Source organism: Austrofundulus limnaeus, unplaced genomic scaffold, assembly GCF_001266775.1.
Source record: "Austrofundulus limnaeus strain Quisiro unplaced genomic scaffold, Austrofundulus_limnaeus-1.0 Scaffold351, whole genome shotgun sequence".
Classification (NCBI taxonomy): Eukaryota; Metazoa; Chordata; class Actinopteri; order Cyprinodontiformes; family Rivulidae; genus Austrofundulus; species Austrofundulus limnaeus.
In genome coordinates, this window is record NW_013952753.1 from 437,912 (window position 1) to 461,719 (window position 23,808).

The following is a 23,808-nucleotide window of genomic DNA, read 5'->3' on the forward strand; positions in this document are numbered from 1 at the left end:
CACACACACACACACACACACACACACACACACGCGTGCAAACATGCACATGCGCACACACGTACACACGCATGCAAACACTGAATCCCTGCAAGTTCAGTTCCATCCTGTTTTACAGATACACTATTCAAAAACCACTGCATAAACACACACACACACACACACACACACACACACGTGCAACCATATGCCACAAAAAAACCAAACAACTGTGTCACAGCTGGCACAGTGAGCACATCGAAGGATCCCAAAAGTTTAGATGAAGGAATAGATTTCTCACTGGGAACATCAGGTTTGATAAATGGTGAAACTACAGTATAAAGATTACAGATTTAAACAATGGTGTATATTCTGATTCATAAAGTAGTTTTCAGATTATTATTATTATTTTTTCTTTTTTGTGACTCTAAAAAATTAAAACGCTTGTAAACTTGCAGTGATTTAGTGTTTGTACAGTGATTTATTTTCATTCTCTGTATGCTTTTGTAAAGTTGTTGAATCAATTGATTAAATTATTTTCACCGCCTTTACATTTAATCTTGCAAGGTTAAAAACTCACTTTAGCAAGATATTTTTTTCTAAATTACTGCTGTGTTTTATGTAAATGTTTAGAAGAATTTTCCATGCAAAAGTTATGAGTCAAGAAAAAGTATTTTTGATCAGAATTTTACAAATTCTTATCACTCAATATGCACATCCAAATAATTATGGATTTTATGTTGTTTGTATATTTTTGTAGGGGCGTGTACTTTTTATGTCTGAGCTTAATTATTAAAGTTGTTTCATTTTCACTGGTGAGTTTAATAGTACATATCAAAATCCACACTTTTTCAAAATTTCCAGTTGTTTGTGTAACAACTTTAAGCAAAAATCACAACTCAACCAACTTTGAATGAAAGTTGCTTCAATTATTCAAATTCCAAGCAGGACCTAGTATGACGCCCTGCACCTCCCATTATATCCACTGTTCCTTCATTCAAACCTCATACCCTGGCATGCGGCTTGTGCCACCACTCCTTAGCAACCAGGGTTGCTCCCCTCTTTGCCTTTGCCAGGTTTGTTGTTATGTCTAGACTGCAGGAAATGCAACATTACATTTGTTTACAACCAACAGGAACTAGAACAAGAAGCTGTTACATGATTAAAGAGTGCTACCCAGAGAGTGTGTGTGTGTGGCTCAACCCCCTGGGTTTGGCAACAAATGTCGGGTTCCAGGCAAACCAAAAATGGTGAAAGAAAGAACCGCTGTGTGTGGCAGTGAGATGAAAAGTTTTGGTTCAAAACTTTTAATATTTCTGCTACTGGAATTAAGAAGCAGCCAAAGGAAGAGTTTGTTGCTGTTTTGTGTGTATTTGATTGTGCAACTTTTTTACAATATGCGTTTAGTGTGTTTGTGGGCGCACGTGTGCAATTTTCTGTGGCTGAGTTAACTTTCAATCCCCCAGCACCCTCTTAAATCTATACCCAATAAAAATCAGCACCAGCTTGAAAAACAAAACCCAGGGAAACATCTGTAAGACATTGATTTTGCAGATTGCAAACCAACTGCATGGCTAATGAGAAAAGAAATCATTTTTGATTAATTAACCTAAAATTGGAGAATCTAAGCTGCCACCAGGGAGATGACAAGTGCTGCAGGCCTGATCACGCAGGAGGAGGAGGTACAGTAAGGGCTGCTTTTACCTTGGCTTCCCCTGGTGAGTGAAGAATAAGAAGGAAAAAGTTTAAGCGTGTTTGACATCTAAGTATGGTTCCCATTACAGAGCAAAATTTACCAAGAGCCTCTGTGATGATCAAATAGGAGCAGAATATTTTCCACTTGGGTAATGTAGCCATTTGGTTATAAGGATAAAACATGTTTGTTAAGTATAGGCATGTGTGCAATTTGCTGTCTTTGCTGATCTTTAGTCATAATAAATTCACACAGGACACACCGACAAGTTCACACAAACAATATTTCTTCCAACCTCTACTGATTCACACTCATCATTTTCGGTTGTAGAGATTTTTTTCAGACACCACCTGAAAAAGAGCATTTGATGGTGACTACCGTAGTCTCTGAAAAACAAATTAAACCAAATGTTTTTTTTTAAGTATTGCCACTACAACAGTTGTAGGTATTTTACTTCTTGATAAAAAAAAAAAAAATTTAAAAAAAACTTAAGACTTGACAGCTGGGAGATTTATTTGCACAGTTATAATGCAGACTCACAATTTAGATCTTTCTCCATGAGAGTAAAAATCATAATACTTTTTTTCTTTTTTATTGACAGGCATTTTGGCATTAGCAGGTTTATTCTTTGTGACTAAAAACTGATACATGTTTACTTGCAATATCCTGTTTCTACGCCACATACTGTACACAAGTTGTGTGTTTCAACTGAACTGATCATGAACAGGATCAGTGACCTTTTATCACACCAGGGTTTAGACTGACTTAAAACGTGACTTGCAAGCTTCTGTTACTTGGACGATGCAACACAATGTCAAGAATTGTGTACTGTTTGGATTCACTACTATTTTAATAGTCTTGTAAAGTTGTAAATATGAATGCTACTATTTAATTAGTAAAGAAACCATGCACAGTGATGGCTCTTTTAGTTCAGGTAGTATTTGATGCATAATGCTACATCATTTAATTACCAACATATAATGAACAAGCATGTTCTGTTTTTAAGAAGAATAACTCTCAGCCTTTTAATAATGGACATAAAATTGCTAGTTTATTCAAACCTTTGTTACATAATTCTTACAAATGCTAACAATTGTAATAATTATACCAGATGTGTGAAGCACAATATTTCTAATATCAAGAGGAGGAGGAATAGAACATATAACATATATTTTGTGCTGTTGGCTAACAGCCAAAGACAACATTTTTCTGGCGTTTTTGCTTTTTTCCAAAGCCTTTGTTTCTCATATTGGGAGAAATCCTGATAATGTCCACATCAAATATTACCATGATGCAGTAATACTTTCTGTAAATGCACATGAATACAGTTAGTTTTTTTTATTTATTACTCTTTTTTGTATATTAATAATTTGTCGCGTTTGAGGTGTTCGGCAGATATTTTGGTTTACTCCTGGTTGTAACTTTTCTTAACTGTTTTTACCTTTTTTTTTCTTACTGTGCCTAAATTTCTGAAAACTAAATTTCAGCCTTACATGCACTGAATGTAGACTATGATTCTAGGGATAAAGTCAATAGTTTATATTTTTTGTTCAGCATAATTCTTTGTTACATTTGATTTTGCACTCAAGCCGCACCTCTAAACTCAGGTTCGGTGTTACTTGAAGAAACATTTGACTTATTCCAATGATTGTGATGATTATTTTTTGGACTGAATTTTAAAGCAAACAAATAAACCATCTAAACTGTTGTAACTTCTTTGAAATAAAGAGCCAACTGGCAATAATTTACTGCGAATACACACAAATGTGTGTGCTTTGAACAAAACCAAACACAGTCGTACTCATGAGTTCAGACAGACAACTAATTTCACATAACTATCAGCACTATCTATAGCGGGAGGGTTCTGGGAGCCCAGAGTAGCTGCTCTCACAGCACAGCTGGTTCTCTGAGGTCAGTCAGGAACTCGGAGGGTTTATTTGTCCAACTGTTTTATTTGCTTTCTAATACAGCAGAATTGACAGATTTGCTTGAAAAGAAGCTTGATGTCTACAGAGTGTGGGAACTTTTTTCTCGCCAAAGAAGTCACTCTGTCACCTTCCTCATTTTAATTCTATTAGTTTTTTCATAATTAATTGGTATCCTTACCATTTACCCCCACTGCTTTCATTTTACTGTTTTTTCTCCAACTCTAGAAAACATAATGGTCAAAGTGTAGCAGCTCAACGGGGTGTTGCAGTAACAACCTCCCAGCCCTCTGATGGCTAGACAGTAGCCCATTGTAAAGCTGAAGCGACATGGATTTATAGCCACAGCCCTGGCTTCCCAGAACGCAATGTCACTCCGTCACAATGTCATCAATCTGCCGTCTTTGACCAAAGACAAAAAGGGAAAAAATTCCAGTGAAAAGAGGGACTCAACAAGAAGAGTGAAACTCATTTATGCATGATTTTATCAGCTGCCGTAGGTAAAATGTGTGAGCACAAAAAGTTTTATTTACCGGTACTCAAAACAAGTTTAGCTATAAAACCTGCAGCCCTGAAGATTATTTCTAAGTGCAAATGTATTGAAGGTTCATCTTAATTATTTCCTGATGAAGAAAATATTTTACATTAAAAACGTTTGTATTTTTTTTTTTTACAAAATATCAATATGTTTTTTTTTATCTGTCTTCAAACTGTTAGTCTTTTCCCACGATTTACACACAGAGGCTGATTTATCAGCTTCATAAAGAACAGATTCTGAGTCTTTTTTTTTTTTGAAAGAGAGAACAAAACTTAAATCCTCATGATTAATCTGCTCTCAAACACTCTCATGACCATGGCAACTGGGGTAGTTTGTCGTACCATGTGGAGTATCCTGAACTGGACATAAAAGTAGTGCTTCTTTTCAGCTCTTGTAAATATCCCTGCAGCTCAGAACACTTACGATTCTAAATATCTCACTGTGTTGACAACTTTTCAAGCTGAAAGAGCAACAATTTTCAGGTTAAGATAAATGACCAAAAGCGATGACAACAGTCCCACTTTTTACACCTGTTATTTCCCTGTCACAATCAGACTCTAATTATGTCTTTGTATTTAATTAAGTAGGCTACTTACTTCTGAAAATATATTGTGAACATTTGTCATAATACAGTCATGGCACCTATAAGCCCAGAAAATTAATATTGGATTAATTACATGTAACCCATGCAAATTATCCCACATACACAAGAGGAACGTTTGTGAATATGTTGTTACAGAAAACAGTTATGTTAATAACAGATAGTATTACATGGTTTCACTGAGCTCAAGTTTCTGGGGTATTTAGGTAGATGCAACAGCTTTTCAGTGCTGAAAAAGGCTGCAGAAAAACACATTGTTAGGTACTATTGTATTTTCTTTCAGATTTTACCTCATTTTCCTACAAAACAGTTTGAATCAACTTCCACATTTGACAGCATTATTTTTATGCCAACATAAACAAATGACTGAAATTCTAAATGCAAATCAATGCCTCTGCAGATTTTATAGAGACTTAGAACATGTCTGAAGGAAATTTGAAGGGTGCCAAGTAGCCATTGCCCAACATTTCACCACATTTCAACTGTCTTTCACAAAGCTTAATAAAAAGTTTGCACTTCTGTAATAATGTAAGCTGACAAAATGTTGATGTTCTGATGTATAAATGGTGTGAGAAGTGCTAAATGTTAAATATAACCTGGAACAATAAGTAGCAGAAGCATCTGGTAGTGGTGTGCAATACTGCAAAATCAGTAATTGATCTGATACCAAGTAAATACAGGTTCAGTATCACTGACATTGAGCTGATATTCTTATCCTTGATAGAGAGGAACATTGGTTTTAGAGAGGAGTAAAGGAGGCCCTGTTGTGAAGGAAAAAAAACATTATTGCGTCATTAAATGTGGAGGCCTGTTTGTCCAGTTGTCCCACTCTTACAATGCTGTCATTGCGAGTGCGACTCAGCACCCAGAATGTGTTAGATAATCAGGGCCCAGGCTGATGGTCCTCTATGAATAATAGGGATATTCAGAGCCCTAACGTTTTATTGTTAGGCTGAGGGTTCTCTTTTGCATGTGAACAAACTGTTGCTTGTCATTGTCCTGATGCATCTCGGTAATCCAGGTAAAAAATCAAAAAGAAAAAAAAATTGTAGGTCTTCTGGACGGGTTCTTCTCTAATGAAACGTTTCGTCTCTTCTCCAAGAGACTTCTTCAGTCTGAGAGTTTCAGGCAAAATTCAGGCCTTTAAGCCCAGCCTCCGTGTGACTGATACTCACATCACATGGCTATCGTTGACACCTAATTAACATTTATTGTTAACAGGGGTGGAATGATACTGGCAATGGCCGAGCTGTAGGAGGAGGACAACTGAAAACAGAGGCCTCCACCTCTGTTTAATGATGGATGGTTTTTCTTCACAAAAATGGCTTCTTTTACTCCTCTCTCAAACCAACGTTCCTCTCTATCAAGAATGAGAACATCCTCATCTCTGAAAGAGTGACCGCTGGCCTGTAAATGAGTGAAAACTGCAGAGTTCTGGCCATTAGATGTAGCTCGTCTGTGTTGGGACATTCTTTTGAACAGTGCTTGCTTTGTTTCCCCGATGTATAACTGGTCGCAGTCCTTCTGGCACTTAACAGCATATACAACATTGCTCTGTTTGTGCCGGGGCACTGGATCTTTGGGGTGAACCAGCCTTTTGCCGTAATGTGTTTTGGGATTTGAAAGCCACTGGGACATCATGTTTAGAAAATAAACATCTCAGTTTCTCCGAAACACCCGCAACATACGGAATAACCACTGGTTTGGGTRTGGGGTCTTCATTTTCACCTGAAGGTTGCATGGAATCCTGTCTGTGTTTCCTGTCTGCTTTCAGGAAAGCCCAGTCAGGATAAKCACACTGCTCCAGGGCCTGTCGTGTGTGTGATTTCTCTTTCTSCCTGGCTCCTGGGTTTGTAGGGACACTGTCTGCTCTGTGGTACAGAGTCCCGATCACTCCTAACTTGTGTTCCAGTGGGTGGTGGGAGTCAAAACGCAAATATTGGTCTGTGTGGGTGGGCTTTTTTTTCTTTTTGATTTTTTTTTCTTGTAGCTTGTCATTGTTAAACCTGTTTGTCCACCATGTGGAGGCAGTGCTTATAAGGCTGAGTTTATCTGAAACTCCTCAGAGTGAAGACTCTTGGAGGAGAGATGAAACGTTTCATTAAATAAGAAACTGTCCTGAAGACCTACTTTTTTTCAACGTTGATTGCTGAGATGCATCAGGATATTGATCTGAATACCTTTAACCTGTAGCTAACTATTATACCTTCGCCCTGGAGGCGTACTGTTCTTTGGTTTCCATCTGTGCGTCAGTGGGTGCAAAACTCCGTCTGTCACACTGTCTTGTGTGCATTGTAGCTCCTGAACAGAGCTATTGAGTTCAGTCCAAATTAACATGATAATTGTTCTTGGCCCAACAGAGGTCTGAAAACATTTTGTAGTCAAAGGCCAAAGCTGAAGGTCAGGTAGAGTGATCTTTGTTTCTTGAATCCCCTTATTTTGGATGGTTCATATACAATGGTTGGTCACTGAAATTAATGATATGGTAAATATAAAAGAGTAAATCATGTTTAGACATTGTTGATATAGTTACATAAAAGTAAATAAGTAACTGCATGCCCGTTGCTTTAAATGCAGATGAGTCTAGTGCAGGTGGAGACATACGAGTCAATGCTTTAGCATTCAAGTTTTACTTTGTTTTCATTTTAAAACCAAAGGTGGAGTTTAGATGAAGTTTCTTGAAAATTTTCAAAAAAAACATTACTATAATTACCTCAGTTAGCAAAAATTAAATCAGTACAAAGTGGAAAATTAATGTAATTCAAGTCTCATTCACTCTAGCATCAATGCAACATATCAGCTGTCTGTTAATCTGCATTAACCATAAAACCTAACGTCCTAACAGTTTATAAACTCATATCAAAATGCAAAGTCCAACCTTCAATGACTCATTAAAACTGAGAAGGATGTTTAAACAGCAAAGACTACCCACATTGTGGAGAGCTGAGTTTTCTTGCTCGTACCACTAAAATTTTGTTGTCCTGTGAAATTTTCATGCTCAAGAATAAAGCTGTTTTAGACAGCCAATGTATTTCTTAAGATGTATCCAAAAAAGTAAATAAATAAATAAAAACATGGATGAAGGTACTAACAGAGTTTGGTTACACAAAACATTAAAGTGTGAATGTAAAAAAGAAAAAGAAAGAAACTCATCCACTGTGACCAAACTGTGATTTGAAGTTTACTGTTGATGCCTTGATTCCTTTAGGTACCCGATGTAAGTCTCCTTTAATTTACTGTGTCAATAACACTGCAGTGGAAACACAGCCAGCATGATAGATGGAGACATTTTGCCTGGACCTCTCTCCAAAGTGCCAATTGTTGAAAGTAAAATAAATAAACAGTGCCATTATCTAAATCAGCTCACATGCTGCTGCTGCTGCTGCATGTGGAACTGCTGCCTTGGGATCTGCTGTTAGCTAGGAATAATTTCCATCAACATTTTCGTCAACGGTCACCTTTAGAAAATAAACAAACAAACAAAACATACCTCATAAATTCTACATTTAAAAGTTTCTTTGCTTACTATATCCCATCAGTCCATCCCACATTAAGAAGTTTAAAAAAGTTTGATTTTCCTTCATTACAGTTAAGGGCTTGATTGTTGTTGTGGACAAAAGGTCTTAACAGGAGGCGACAAAGTTCAATTAAAGGAAGAGAGGAAAGGTGAGCATTGATTTTAAAAGACAGTTTTTCAAACTGCACCCCAGAGCACAGGGCATGGCTCTCACACTGATGACACTAATTCTTTAGGGAAATTTATGTTAGTTGGTGTCTAGACATTTTATTACTGGTCCAAAGCAATAGAGAATAACTTCCGCTTTATTTGCAAGTCTCAACTAAATCCTTGCAGGCAACAGTCACAAAATCCTAGTTTCAGCAGAAATATTGTGAAATTCATGCAGGAAGTACCAAAGACAAGGCCACCAGAAGTGTTATAGCTGCTGCTATTTAAGCTAGCAAATAACTTCAGAGTTCTAACTGTACCATGTGAAACTGGTGCATGTGTAAATGTTAATAAAAGAGCATTAACATGAAAGTCAACAAAATTTTAAAAAGAATCATTACCCATTCACACAGCAGATCCAGATAAATCATTTAGTGTCTTGTCCAGGGACACGTCAACATTTGATTGAGTAGCGGGAATTGAACTGCCAACTCTTGCATTGAAAGACGGCTTCCCAACTCAGCCACAGCTGCGGGATTAAAGACCCAAGTAAAAGTAAAAATGCCTTTACAGAAAATGACAGATAAAAATGAATTTCACAGATTAGAAAAGTATGTAAGTAAATGTAAAAAACCTGTTCACAATATTCAGGGAAAGTAAAAGTTCTTTTCCACACGCTCTAAGAAATGTATTGTTAATTTACTTAACCAAACTGGTTTCACTAAACTAATACATTTTCTTTTAACCTATTGAGCTTGATAATACAAGCACAGGACCCACAAGAGAAATGAAGTTAATTCAACACTTCATTTTTTAGAGTGCATAAAAACTACTTCCATGGTGAGTTTGGTCATATTTAAACTTGTAAGATATACTTTTTAAAGTAAAGAAGTAAAGTATCAATTATGTTTTGAATGTAAAGAAATAAAATTAAAAGTCACAATTAAAAAAGTAATACTTGGTAGTTAAATTTACAAATATTGAAAGAAATTACTAAAGTATGAACTTAATTACTATACACCTCGGTCCAAAGCTTCCTTTTAACTTCATTTTCAACATGCTAATATGGACAGTGAGAGTGGTTTGTGAGAAATCTGTTTAGTCCAGACTTCAGTGTCAGATCTGACTTGAGGAGGTAGACTCAGCTGACAGAACTTCAAGGTAAACCTGTGTGCTCAGTCAGCTCAGAGACACACTCTGTCTACAGGAGTTTATTAGTTGCCACTACAACATGTTGCACAAAGTTAAAAATGAGAAGTTTACTGAAGTCATAAGTACAGTACTACGGAAGCTGAGAGCGGCAGTTTTCTGCATATTGTGGAGGAGAAGAAAAAACGACATAGAAACTTGATGCAGAACCTCGCTTTACTCAACTTCAACTCACTCTGAGCGGTAAGCGCCAAAAACAATACACTTTTTATACCAACATTTTTAAATCACAACATCCTGTATTCTGGGTGTGCATAGAGCCACCTAGTGATTCACCACACATGACCCCCCCCCCTCCCCCAAACACCCAGTAAGGTCCATTACTAGTCCAGAACTTTATGCTTGAGCAAACAACCAGAATGGCTGAACCTGGACCCTGAAGAACCAGTCCGGTGAAGTTGAGGGCAACGAGGAGGGGCTTCAGAAGAGTTGAGTTCCGTTGGTTGTCGAGAGTCTCCGGAAGGAGGACAGCAGTCCATTAGCAACATGGAGGGAGGTCTGCCCCTGCGAGGAGCCTGGGCCGTAACTACCTGATCATCTGCCAGAACATGAGCAGGTTTAAGGGCCATCATACAAGGGCCATAGTGGTGTCCTGTGGGCACTGTGTCAGACAAAAACAAATTTAGAGGCCTCTAGGCTCTTCAGGACAAATGACTGCGGTAAACAATGATGTACCGGGCCAGGGACAAAAAATGTTGCAACGGCGGAGCAAACTGTAGTGAGGGTAACTCAAGTGAAAACCAGCTAAGCTGGGGAAGTGCCAAGGTCCTCTTTGGTTGCAGTACGTAACCCTAGCAAGACCCACGGAAGACGGTCAATCCAGTTGTCACCGGTCAATGCAGTATGAAGTGCAGCTTTCAATGACCTGTGAAACCGTTCACACAACCCATTAGCTTGGGGGTTGTAAGCGGTGGTTTGGTGGATCTTAGTCCCCAGACCCTTGGCCATGGTAGACCAAAGCTCTGAAACAAACTGAGGGCCTCTGTCAGATGAAATGTCTAAAGTGGGGGCCAAAGCACGCAAGCCAGGTAGACATAAATGCCTGGGCCACAACTACAGATGTTGTGGATGCCAGAGGAACAACCTCAGGCCACCAAGTAGTACGGATGATCATAGTCAGCAGATATGTAAAACCATGTGATGAGGCAGAGGACCCACCAGTTTCATGTGCACATGATCAAACCGCCAACTAGGAATGGAGAAAGGTTCCAAAGGTGCTTTGGAGTGCCTGTTGACCTTAGCACGCTGGCATGGGACATACACTTCTGCCCACACCTTAACTGTCTTATGCAGACCAGGCCAAACACACTTTGAACTGACCAGTTTCACAGAGGCTGTAATACCTGGATGAGAAAGGGAATGTAAATAGTCAAAAATGCGGTGGCGCCACAAAACTGGAACCAGAGGGTGGGGCGTGCCTGTAGAAATGTCACAAAGCGGGAGAGGACCTCCGTCAGACCAGGGGTCGGAAATCTTGGACATTGCAAACACCAAGGGTTTGTGGTCAAGATATCCAGTGAACTAGCGGCCCTCCAGGAAAAATTAGAAATGGCGTGTGGTAAAGTGCCAGCAACTCTCTGTCAAAAACGCTGTATTTACGCTCATTGTCCCACAGCATACGGCTGAGAAATGCAAGCGGTTGCCAAACCCCAGAAACCTGCTCGTCTAACTTAGTCCCCACTGCAACATCAGACATGTCGGTTGTCAAAGCTTTTTGTGCTGCTGGGGGTGGATGGACCAAAAAGGCTGCATTGGCCAATGCAGTTTTAGTGTCACCGAATGCCTGGAGGTGTTCCGGTGTCCATTCAATGCTTTCGTTGGCCTTTTTCTTTTTAGCACTCCATGAAGTGGTTGCAGCATTTGTGCTGCCCTGGGGAGGAAACGGTTATAAAAAATAACCATCCCCAAAAACTCCTGTAGAGCCTTCACAGACTGGGGTTGTGGAAAATTGGACACCGCCTGCACTCTGTTTGGCAACGGAACAGCACCACTGGCAGAAATGCGGTGGCCCAAAAAAATCAATGACTGGCAACCCAAATTGGCATTTTGCTGGGTTTACAATCAGGCCATGGGCTGCTAGGCGCTGAAAGACCTCACAGAGGTGGGATATGTGCTGTTCAGTCGAGCGGCTAGCCACAAGGATGTCGTCCAAGTACACAAACATGAAGGACAGTATGCTTAAGAGTGAATCCATCAACCGCTGAAAAGTTTGGGTGGCACTTTTAAGGCCAAATGGCATGCACAAAAACTCAAAAAGGCCAAATGGAGTGATTACAGCAGTCTTAAAAACATCACCCACATGCACGGGAGCCTAGTGGTATCCACGCACTAAATGTACTTTAGAAAAAATGGAGATCTCAGCAAGGTGAAATGAAAAATCCTGGATGTGGGGAATGGGGTAACGGTTGTTCATCATGATATTATTAAGGCGGCGTAAATCCCCACAAGGCCACCACTGGCCATCTGACATGGGCAAGGGGAAAGCCTATGGACTGTTGGAACATTGCACAATGCCTGAATGCTCCATGTTAGCAAACTCTTCCTGAGCAATTGCCAGCTTAGTGGCATCAAGGCGGCATGCACGCGCGAAAATCGGAGGACCCATTGTGGGGATGTAAGGTTTGATCCCGTGTTTTGTTTCTGCGTTAGAAAAATTCTGAACAGTCAGTGAAGGGAACTCTGATAAGAAATGCTGAAAAACGTCTCCCAAAGCTAAAAAGTTAGCATGCATTAATGGCCCAGCTCCTCGCATAGTACAAGGCAGTGATGAAAACGACACAGCATTGATCAAATGTCTGTTAGCAACATCAACAAGGAGCGCATGAGCACAAAGAAAATCAGCACCTAAAGTAGGAACTGAGCTCGCAGCAACAACAAAGTTCCACTGGAATTCCCGGTCATGAAAACAAACAGTCACCAACCTTTCACCAAATGTCTTGATCAGAGAGCCATTGGCCGCAGTTAGCAGTGGGACCGCAGCCTTCTGCCAACCTGTCAGAGCCAGTAGGGTGAACAAGGCTCTTCTGTGAACCAGAATCCACCAGAAACCGCCTCCCCAACCCTGAGTCTTCTAAGAAAAGCAGCCTCTCCTTGTCGCCAATGGCCACAGCTGCTACCGAGCGCTGGCAGTGTCGTTTCCCTGCTGCTTGAAGCTGCACGGCGGGAGGCACCGTTGGGCTTTGGCACCGAAGCGCTGGTGGTAAAAACAAAAGGCTGCTCCTCTACGTCTGCAGGTAGCGATGCCTGCCACCACTGATGGCTCGTCAGGCTCTGAGGACACTGCTTAAAGCTCAGAAGATGCTGCTGGAGATTCGGGAACAACCGCCTGGACTGCGAAAATCTCTGTAGCTAGGAGGATGCGGTCAGCTTCTTCCGCCAGCGAGCGGTAGTCCTTCTGCAGCATCAGTGAAGAGTTGGCCAGTACAGCGTGCACTGGAGCCGGGAGCTGTCGGAGGAAGAGGTGGATGAAGAGGAACCCACTGTCGTCTGATCCCAGCAAGGACAACACGCTCTCCATCAGCTCAAGAGCTGTGCCATCACACAAGCCGGAGAGGGAAAGGAGTTTCTCTGCACGCTCTGCATCGGAGAGGGAGTAACGCCGCAAGAGCAGCTGCTTGAGAGCGGTGCACTTCCCGTGTGCCCAAGGGGTCCCGCAGTAGGTCATTGCTTGCCGGGTGGACAGCGGATCAAGTGACGCAACCACATAGTGGTATTTAGTGTCGTCCGAGGAAATCCCACAAAGAGCAAATTGTGCTTCAATGTGGACAAACCATGAAGGAGGATCAAGCAGCCAGAAGTTCAGGATTTTAAATGGTCACCGAAAAAGAAACCGGGGCCGCCAGTGGAGGTTCCACAGCCGCAGACATCTGAACAGAGTCAGAGCTAAACAACCAATGAAAATCTGAAGCTCCTATGTTTATTGTTTTGAGCCATAACCATTTTTGTATGTCCAGATACCCCTTTTTCAGATAAATTAGGGGGGGAGCACTGATTGGTAGGCCCGATGGATGAGAGGTTCATCAGAGCTATACAACAAAAGAAATCTGACGCTCCTATGTTGAATAGTTTTTGAGCAATAACCATTTTTGTATGTCCATTTTCAGATAACTTGGGAGTCTGGGGTCTTGGGGCACTGATTGGTGGGCCTGATGGATAGAGCATCTTCAGAGCTAAACAACAAAAGTAAATGAATCTGAAGGTCCTATGCTTAATAGTTTTTGAGCTATAACCATTTTTGTATGTCCAGATACCACTTTTTCAGATAAATTGGGGGTCTGGGGAGTGGGGGGCACTTATTGGTGGGCTTGATGGATAGAGCTTCATCAGAGCTAAACAACAAAAGAAATCTGAAGCTCCTGTGTTCAACATTTTCTGGGTTATAAGCATGTTTCCATGTCCAGACATCTCCTCTTTGAAAGGAGCCCCCTCCTCAAATATGGGGTTTATCATAAAAACGTTGGCTGGTGCAGCGTAGGTCGGACTCATCTACAGTCCTGCCAAATTTCATGTTGATTGGTGCAGCCGTTTTTGTGCTACGGTTGACCAAAAATCACTGAAAAAAAAAAAACGGTACGAAAACAATATGACTCCCGCTTATTCTTCGCGTGCGGTTTCATAATGAACATACAGACACATACATTTTTAAATGACAGTGCTATCTGGCCTTTTTTAGTGTCAACAAAAAACTTCCATTAAGTTGCCCATCCTTGTCCTAGACTTTAGAGCACAATCTGGTAGAGGGCATACCAGTCTACATGGATACACCAAAAAATGATTAAAAAAACCCTGACAAATAGAATCTTTACTTTAGAAACAGTTTAATTTCATTATTTTTTATGTAAACTGTGTGTGGATGCTTGTTGCAAATGCAACAGAAAAGCTCTGTTGTAAGAACCTGGAGTGTCTCAGTAGATCCATTTACTGCAAAGGTTTTGGGACCATTTTTTTAAGAATCTCTTTTTTGGTGCAAAACAATCATTTACCTATCAACACGTAAGCTTTGTGGGGTTTTTTTTCTTTTCTTTTTCGTTCTTTTTCATTGACTACAGAAATAAAATAGAAACACTATGTCGTTATTTTCTAGTAAAACTAAATTAAAATGTGGGTCTTTGATCACTTTGACACCACACAGATTTTTGCTGTGGTTGAATTATGAATGTGTAAAACAATTTAGGAAAAATGTTTTTAGTCAATGATCCTAAGAGTAAAAAAAGTCAACACTTTTTTTAATGGACAGATTGCATTGAGGTCTCAGATTTGGTTTTAAGGGAAGACTCACCCTGAGGGCAGCTTTTGGGCTGTGGGTTAAAACTGGAGTTACTGGAGAAAATCACACAATGAGTTAATTATAAAAATATATGATTAATCAAAATATAAACATATATTTTGTAAGTTATTATTATAAATATTGATTTTTTTCTATTCAGTTCTGAAACATCATCAAAAAGGAGATTATTTATTGTAGAAAAAAATCTAATCGTGGTTCTGACTTTATTCTGCACATTTATGTTGCTGTCTAATAAGAAAAACAAGACACAAATAAGAAAAAGGATGCAAGGTGAATTGATTTTAATCAAAATACAATTTTAGGTGGATGTTTGATTTTCAAAGTAAAATCTCCCAATATTTCACAGATGCTGATTCTGTTACCAGCTACTCAGCACTCTGAAAACTAAGGTGTGTAATGTTAACAAGCAAGGAAATATTTAGAAGACAGCACAGTTTCTAGAAAGTTGCTAAATAGACAGGAAGCTAATTTAGAGCATTAAGAAAACTGCATGGGAGAACTGCTGTACGGACAATGAGAAACAACATCAACAAGTCTGTTTGACTCCTGGAAGTCTTTAGCCACTGTTCTACAAATTAACCTACACTATTATTGGCTTTGGAAAAATAATCTGGTAGAATTAAAATGTTTTGGCAGTGAATCATGAAAATGTGTTTTAAAATAAGAAAAGAAACAAATGTAATTTTTTTAAAAATGAAAATGGCAAAAATTACACCAAGGTGTAAACAAAATGTTCGAATTTTCAGAAAAGGCACAATGTGTGCAACAAATGGGTGCAACAAACGTCCCCTTTATTTTTTTTTTTACGTATAAAAATTTGAACAATAAAAAAATATAATATAAAAAGCACTGAAAAATGTATTTACAGTAAAAGCAGAATGAGCATGAAAAACTTTTTTGGGGAAATTTTTAGTTGTTATACACTTATTATAAAACAGAAACATTTAACAACAATAAACGTAGATGCATTGTTAAAAATATTTTGAAGAGCAGAATTAAATGCACAAGCTATAAAATAAAACTGTTTCTGTTTCTGATTAGAACAAAATGTAGCTTATAAGAAAATAAAGAAACCTAAAACAGTGTACCTTAATTATTTTGTTATCATTTAATGTGCAAATGGGACAAAACACAGACTTTAAAAAAAGACACACACAAGAGGCACACACACACACACACACACATACACAAGTTTGATAATCGGGACTCCTGTGAGTGTGTGTCACATTTTAGTGGAAAATTACAGCTCTTTCAACAATTCCTCAGTTGGAGTCCCATTCTGAAGTGGTTTTATCTGCAAATCACAATTATTTTGTTCATGTTCTGTTTTAATGGGCACACCCGCTGGGCTGAAGAAGACACTTCGCTATTCATAAATGTATTACTGCTGGGGAATCATTAACTTATTGTTAGCAGTGCACGCGATGGCTTATTGACATGACAACATTCAACCAGCAGTTTTTTGTCTTTAAGCTGCACGTCCGTATCAGTGAAAACAATGTAATCTACCCCATTTTCACCACTCCCCTTATGTGTTTGAGCTTAGTGGAAGTGGCATAAAAAAAAGAAAAAAGAAAACAGAGCAGAAGATAAATGTATGCTGCGTTCTTGAGAGGACTGTGGACGGTCTCTTTATGATAAGAAATAAGAAAAACAAAGGCAGCAGATGTCACAATAATGACGTGAAATGATGGATAGAAATCTGCTGAAAATTATATAGTGCTGCTTTTTGCTAACTTAAAAGCTTAAACAATAACAAAAGACAGCAGAGGCCAAAAAGCAGAACATGTGAATTTTCTGTAAAGTGAAGCTCTGTCTGTTATTCATGGCTGCCATAGTCATAGTTTGCACAGATTGTGGCCATCCTTAGTCAACATTCAAATAAAAGCAGAATGATTGTCTCTCTGAACAACTATTTCTCTCTCAGCTAAAGTAGATGCCAAAATAAAAAAGGACGGGGGTGTAAAAGTGTTTAAGTAGGTACAAATTGATAAGTAGAAAGAAAAGAAGAATCATTACTGTGCTTGTGCAATCTGTCCTGCTGAACTTTATTCATGTGCATCTCTATTTGTCAGCGTATTTTCATGCATAACTCACACATTATTTTCTGTTTGTGTCGTTTATTATTATTATTATTATTATTATTATTATTATTATTATTATTATTATTATTATTATTATTATTATTATGGGTTTTGGAGATGGCATTCAGGCTGGAAAAATTTATTGGAAATCAAAATGACCTCAGACGTGAATCAGAAATCGCAAGAGCTTACTGTGGGAAACTGATCAAAATTAGTCAGGATTTATTTATCCTGACTGGGACTGTGCTCAGCCTACAAAATTACTCCAAATAAAATGTTGTTGTCATTAATAAAAGGGTTGCTTTTAAGGCTCACAATTTATTTAAATACCTGATGATAGGTGGTTAAATTCTTAGAAATAAAATTAAAATACTAAATAATTTGTTTTGGAAGATATTTTGAATTTTTGCTTAAGTGCACTTGGGGGTGAAACATTGTGGACATATGACACATGAAATGAAAAGAGACTCTTTTGTAGCTCCAAAAAAAAAAAAAAAAAAAATCTGATGCCAAAGCACACATCTGTAACAATAGCTGTTCAAAAGTCTTAATATTTATTGTCCTTCAAACAGGGTTTTTAATTTACATTACTTTGATTCAGTCTGTCTTGGGCCTTGTTTACACTCCTCTGAAATGTTTTAAACAGGTATAGTTTCTGGGGCATCTGTGGCTGAGTGGTTAGGGGAGTCATCTTTCAATGCAAGAGTTGGCAGTTCAATTCCTGCTGTTTGGTCACATGTTATAGTGTCCCTGGGCAAGACGCTGAATTGCCTTTGATGTGTGCCCCATCAGTGTGTAAATGTGATTTAAAGCACTAATTAGTCTCTATAGGATGATCTATGTAGTTCAGTTTTGTAGAGAGACCTAGCGGAGCTGTGTGTGAATGGGTAAATAAGGACACAGATTGTAGTGAAAAGTGCTTTGAGTATCCTGGTTGGATAGAAAAGCTCTATATAAGTAGGCTACAGTTTATTTATAATGGGTTCAAATTATTTCTAAAATTGCTTTTAAAATTTATGGCATTCCACAAAAACCTCACCATTAAAACATTAAAATACAGAAAATCATTCTTAGATTGGTGTACCTTGCCTTTTCATTATTTGCTGAAAGGGTAAATTAACTGTACACTATAAAAATAAACAAAGGAAAATTTAAGTGAAGTAATTTTTCAGGAGATGTGCTGTCAACCCTCCCGCAGGCTTAAGCCTGGTTTATACTTCAAGTCACATGTCTTGTTCCCCCTGCTGAGTGATGAAAAAATGTGCAACTTCAATCTGCTCTCCCACTGCTATCCCCTGGTCGTGTACAATCAAATGCGTCTTTCCTCGCTGGACACCAGTGTCGGGAGGCATGCATTTTGAGATTTTTGGAGGCACACAACGCGTTTGGTGTAAATGCAGCTTAAGACATGGTGGCACCTAGTTCAAACTGCAGTTCCTGCTTGTATGAATTATCAACAATATTCTGCTGAATTCTGAAAACTTGGTAAAAGAATAATAAGAATTGTATTGATGTAACAACAAATTATTAAAGGGTCTATATCATGTAAAATCAACTTTTTTGAGTTTTATATCATGTTATAATGTTATCCTCTCATCAAAAACATACCCGGAGTCTTACTTTGACTCATTCATGCATATTTGAGAAATCCTGTGCTGTCCTGAGACAGCCAGGCAAGGGAGCAAAAATGACCGCTTGGGACTAGCTCCTCCTCTGGGCTGTGTCTCAAAGCTATCACAGAGCACACACACCCGCACCCACCCCCGCACCCCGCCCGTGACTCATGCAGGCTCTCGGCAGCAACAAAGCAAACAACTGGTAAAACTGAAAGTGAAACTGAAACTGTCTACTGAGCTCCCAGTATACTACTTCTGAGCGCAGCCCTTTTCAAATTCAGAATACCCTTGAGGAAATGTATTTTCAGATGCCAAGTAAATTACACTGAGCTTCCATATCACAGCACACACACACACACACACACACACCCTCCCCGAACGTGTTGAAATGGACGGGACAGAAACGGAAGGAGGTTCTTATAGAGACAGAGTCAAATATCAAGGTGTTTATAAACGGAAATGATGGGAAGAAGAGTTTATTTTCTATTTAAACACAAAAAACAGCATTTTAATAACAACTAAAGGTGACATAGATAATTTATTTTGGTATAGAACTTAAATATATGCCCGAGAAACACATAATATTGTCCCTTTAAATTGTATAGCATTTTTACTGAACAATTAGGTGGAAATTAATAAATGAAAAACTGAAAACACAATTCTGTGTCTGAAACATGGCTCTCACTTTGCTTATAATTTATCACTGTCTTAAGTGACTAAATAACAAGACGTATGGCAAAAAATAAGCACATTTTAGACTGAAATATCTAATTATTTCAGCTGAAATTTCCACTTAAACCAGAGTTTTGTTCACAAGTGGGAGGATTCTGTTTCTTTTTTCCACTTTATCAGAGTGAAATAATTTGTTATGAATTAAACAATAATGTAAAAAGACTGTTTTTTGTGTTGCCATGGATTCATGCAGGTAACCACAACGAGCCATCCAGGTTAGCTATATGAATCATTGTTTTCCTGCTTTTTTCTCTCTTAGAGACCTGCTTAGTCTTAGAGTATGTGTGGTCCTGCCATTCATTACAGCAGCTATGAAAGCCAGACTAATGGATATGAAAGTAAGATCAATTGGCCAGGAATAGAGATTGGGGCTGGATGAGTCACCATATTCCTTCTTCTTGACAACCATGTCATGTTTTGCAGCCCCTCCAGAGACGACGTTGATTGATGCCTATCTTTCATCAGTTCAGCTTTAATCTGACAGAGTCTGTCTTTCATAATCATATAAGGACAAATCCATACAACACTGGCCTATTCTCCCCACCTGTGGAGAGGAATACGCTCGCTTTTAAGGGACTCGCCCCTAACAGAATGAGACTACAAAGAGAAAATAAGGCGATAGTAGACACAGAAACACAACTTTATCTATTGATCACATTCTGAGAGGAGATGGAGGTTGAGAAAAGCTTGTTCTGTAAAAGCAGCCAGTGATTGTAAGAGATGTTCTGAAGTGACACTCTCTCCTGAAAGCAGACAAGCAAACAAACATGGGGGGGGGGGGGGGGGGAAATTTGTGTTGGCAGGCAGGCGGGGTCGAATGACCATGGAGGGGGGACGACAAAGTGCAATCACTGACCTTTGTTCAAAGAAGCCATCTAATCTGTTTCCACTTTACTTAATTAGAAAAAACAGAGGGATTTTTAATGTGCCCGGTGTTAATGGGAAACAGCTCACAGGTGCTAATTAAACACAAGAAAAAGTGATCTCTTTGGTCACTTTGAGGCCGTGAATCTGTTTATTCAGCCTCTGCAGACTTGACCAACTCATCTCTGATTGTTTGTTGTTGTGTTAAAGTCAATTCAAATCACAAATGACCTGTTTTTGTAAGGTAAATGTATGAATATTGTTTTCTCAAGATCATAAACACCTCTGGACTAAGAAAAACTTGGGCTAGTCTTTGTCAAATATCGTAACAAGGTAATTTAAGCTTTTTTTCCCGTGGCTGATGGCTTTTCCCCACTGAAGGCTAAATCCTTACGCAGACGCTGATTAACTGCTGCTTTACAGGATCAACAGAGGAAACATGTGTGCCCTTGAGGTGGCTAATACATTCATTTCCTCTGTGACTCTGACTGTTAAAAGAAGACAGCGCAGCTGCTTGGGCAAGACACTTTTTCGTGTATTAAGTGTCTGAAGGACGGTGAAAATGGCAACTTCAGTATCGATCTAAAGATAAGGAACTGAATGATAAAATAAGTACAATTATTTAAACAATGGCAATAATTTCACATGAAGTGTGAGACTGAGCAGAAAGCTGTAAAGCAAAAATTATACACACACCCACACAAACACACATACCATTGATGTTTTTTGGTCTTTTCACACAGTTCTAACAAACATGCTGAAACCCCTCAGTAAAATCAGCTCTGTTGTTCTGATTTGTAAGGCATAAAGTCATAGTGAAAAAACTCTTCATTTATTTATACAAAAAAAGCAATTTGGAAAGCATGAAACTCTGTCTCTCTTATCAGAAATACCTAAATTGGCCCTAAAAAAGACCAGTATTGTGCTGCTAACTAGAAATGTAAAGAATTTAGAACATACAAGAAAAACAATAAACTATTGCAACATGATGGATCAATGGTTGGCACTGATGCCTCACAGTAAGAAGGTCCTGGGTTTGATCCCCTGTTTGGACCTGGGGCCTTTCTGTGTGGAGTTAGCATGTTCTCCTTTTGCTTATGTGGGTTTTCTCTAGGTTTCCTCACACAGACCAAAATCATGGTCGCAGGCTCAACGGAATTTGCTGCTTAAATCCATCTGTTTTGTGTAATATGTATGATTTAATGAAAAAAGCTGTTTTATATTTTTGTTTTATAACAATTACTTTTCTAATCAGCTTGAAAAACAGATGAGCTCAGCCAATTTCTTGACTGCTTGTGAAGATGGTGATTTTTTTTCTCAAAGCCGAGGATTGTTTTATATATATATAATGTCTATTTGTTAGATTCTTTATATTTTTTCTGATTTTGGAGCACAGAGCTGTTGGGAAAGGGACTGATTAATTGAACTTGACTCATTTATCATAAAATTCAAGAACTCATATTTTTCTGATTTTAGAATCGGTTTTCATTTTGTTATTTTAAGAACACTGAATTGAAACGTGACTTTAGTTTACCTTTCAGTGAGACATCTTTAATAAGTTATGATTTGATTCATTTTATATAAACATTTTTAAATTCTAACGGCAGAAACCGCTTAAATGTGATACTTCTTTAAAAAGTTAGACCATCTTAAGTTCCACTTATGTTTATGTTTGATACTCATATAAACCATGAAAAAAGAACAGATTATTGCTTCCTGCATGACATGGGAGCCAGCAGCAGATGACCTCCGCCCTATGTTATGTACCCTTAACCACATTAAAGTCCCCCATGTATGGGCAGTGTGTGGTCTGCCTCTCAGGGAAGGCAGGGGCACGCAGGAAACAAATTAGCTATCTTGACCTTGGCCCAAGTTTCCCTTCCAGCCTTCACCCCCCTCCTCTTCCTCCCTGCCCTTCATCAGGCTACTTCAAGGGTCAGCTGGCTGACAACACGCCTCTGTTGCTCTCCACAGTGGGTTATATTAGGATCAGAAGCTCAAACACTGAGGGCCTGACCTGCGTCATAGAAAATTACATTTACGAGTTCAGTTTTGAAGTCACTCGGTGTGGTCGGGGGTTTTAACCAGGCACAAATGTCATATTTGTGGTGCCGAGAGGAAGACACTATTTTGAGCAGAAAAAGCACGGGAAATGTAAAAAAATAAAATAAAATAAAAATAAAACACAAGAGAAATTCTGCACAAGAGTTAATCTAAAATACAAACTGAATTTATCTATCAAGAACATTTTCTCCCACAAAGAAGCTCATAGCACCTTTACACACAACTTTAAATTTACAATCACAGACATCAGGAATGGAAAGTTGTGCATAAACAGAAACTACAATTCTGCAGTGTTTGTGTTGAAAATCAGAGACCTTCAGCCATAGGAGTGATAAGATTCCTCTCAGTGATGGATATTGGATTGTAACACCAACAAGCAAACCTAATTCTCCCAGTTCATGTAAAAGCACGTCTTTGTGGACCAGAGTTCAGTTTTAGAGAAAAAAAGAAAAATCCACCTGGGGTGCTGAGAAGAGGGAGGCAGCAGCACTATATTAATCCTCATACTCGTCATTGATCTTTGAGGTCTCCTCCATCTCATGGGCAGTTTATTCTTACGTATATTTCATAATATGATACATTGTGCATCAATAAGACTGCTCGCAGCTTTTATCGATCCCACAGCAAAATAAACATGTCTTTAACACGTTGGACTGTCACTCCTGGCAGACAGGACTCCTCCTCGTAATACGGTCTAATTATGACAAAGATCAATAGTTTACATGACAGAATATCTCCAGAGATCATAATAACCACGTATGGAAAACACAGAGGCCTCTTAGTGTGGTTAAAGAGAAAACAAGCAGGCGCTCATGGCACATGTTTATGGCTCACCACTTGAAACTCCAAGAGCTGGGAAATATTTATTTGCAGTATGATTCAGCTGGTGTTCTGGGAATGGATAACAAAAAAAAAACATATAAATATATACAGTAAAATGACTCAACTACATGGTTTTGGCTGTGAACCAAATGGATCATATCCTTCTGACTAAATGGCAGCTTAAGTCAGAGCAATTCTCTCCGTGTTTTCAGCAGGCAGACAGGGAAAAAGGATTCTAGGTGTGAGTTTAGAGTAACATTTAGTCTGAATCTTTGTGTTTGCTTTTGTTTTAAATCTACAGCTGCTGAACACTGCAGTCATTTTATACATTTTTTGATTTAATTATTATTTTTTTCATATGACAATTTGGAGTATATATAATTATTTTAGTGCTTTACGACCTAATGAATGTCAAAGATTCAGTTAGGCGCTTGTATGGACATTGTTTTTACATAAAAAATATGAGCAATATTGCTTTTTATACAAAGTTTTAAAACATTTGTGCTTCAACTGAATTAAATATTGGTTTAGTATTGATGTCAGCTCTATTAATAAGTGTATTGTTTCATGTGTAAATGTTAAGAAGTAAAGAAATGTTTCACTGTTTTTGTCTCAAGTCAGAACTAAAAATATTTTTGTAAATTGCCTTTTATTTATTTTATAGTTGATTTGATTTCCAGTCTATTGTTTCACACACACACACACACACACACACACACACACACAC

At 38.6% G+C, this 23,808-nt stretch overlaps 1 long non-coding RNA gene across 4 annotated transcripts in view; it reads right to left on the reverse strand.

Moving 5' to 3' along the window:
• LOC106527939 (uncharacterized) overlaps positions 1 to 23,808 on the reverse strand; it is a 97,888-nt gene that overhangs the window by 45,420 nt on the left and 28,660 nt on the right. The gene's annotated exons all lie outside the window — the stretch shown is intronic.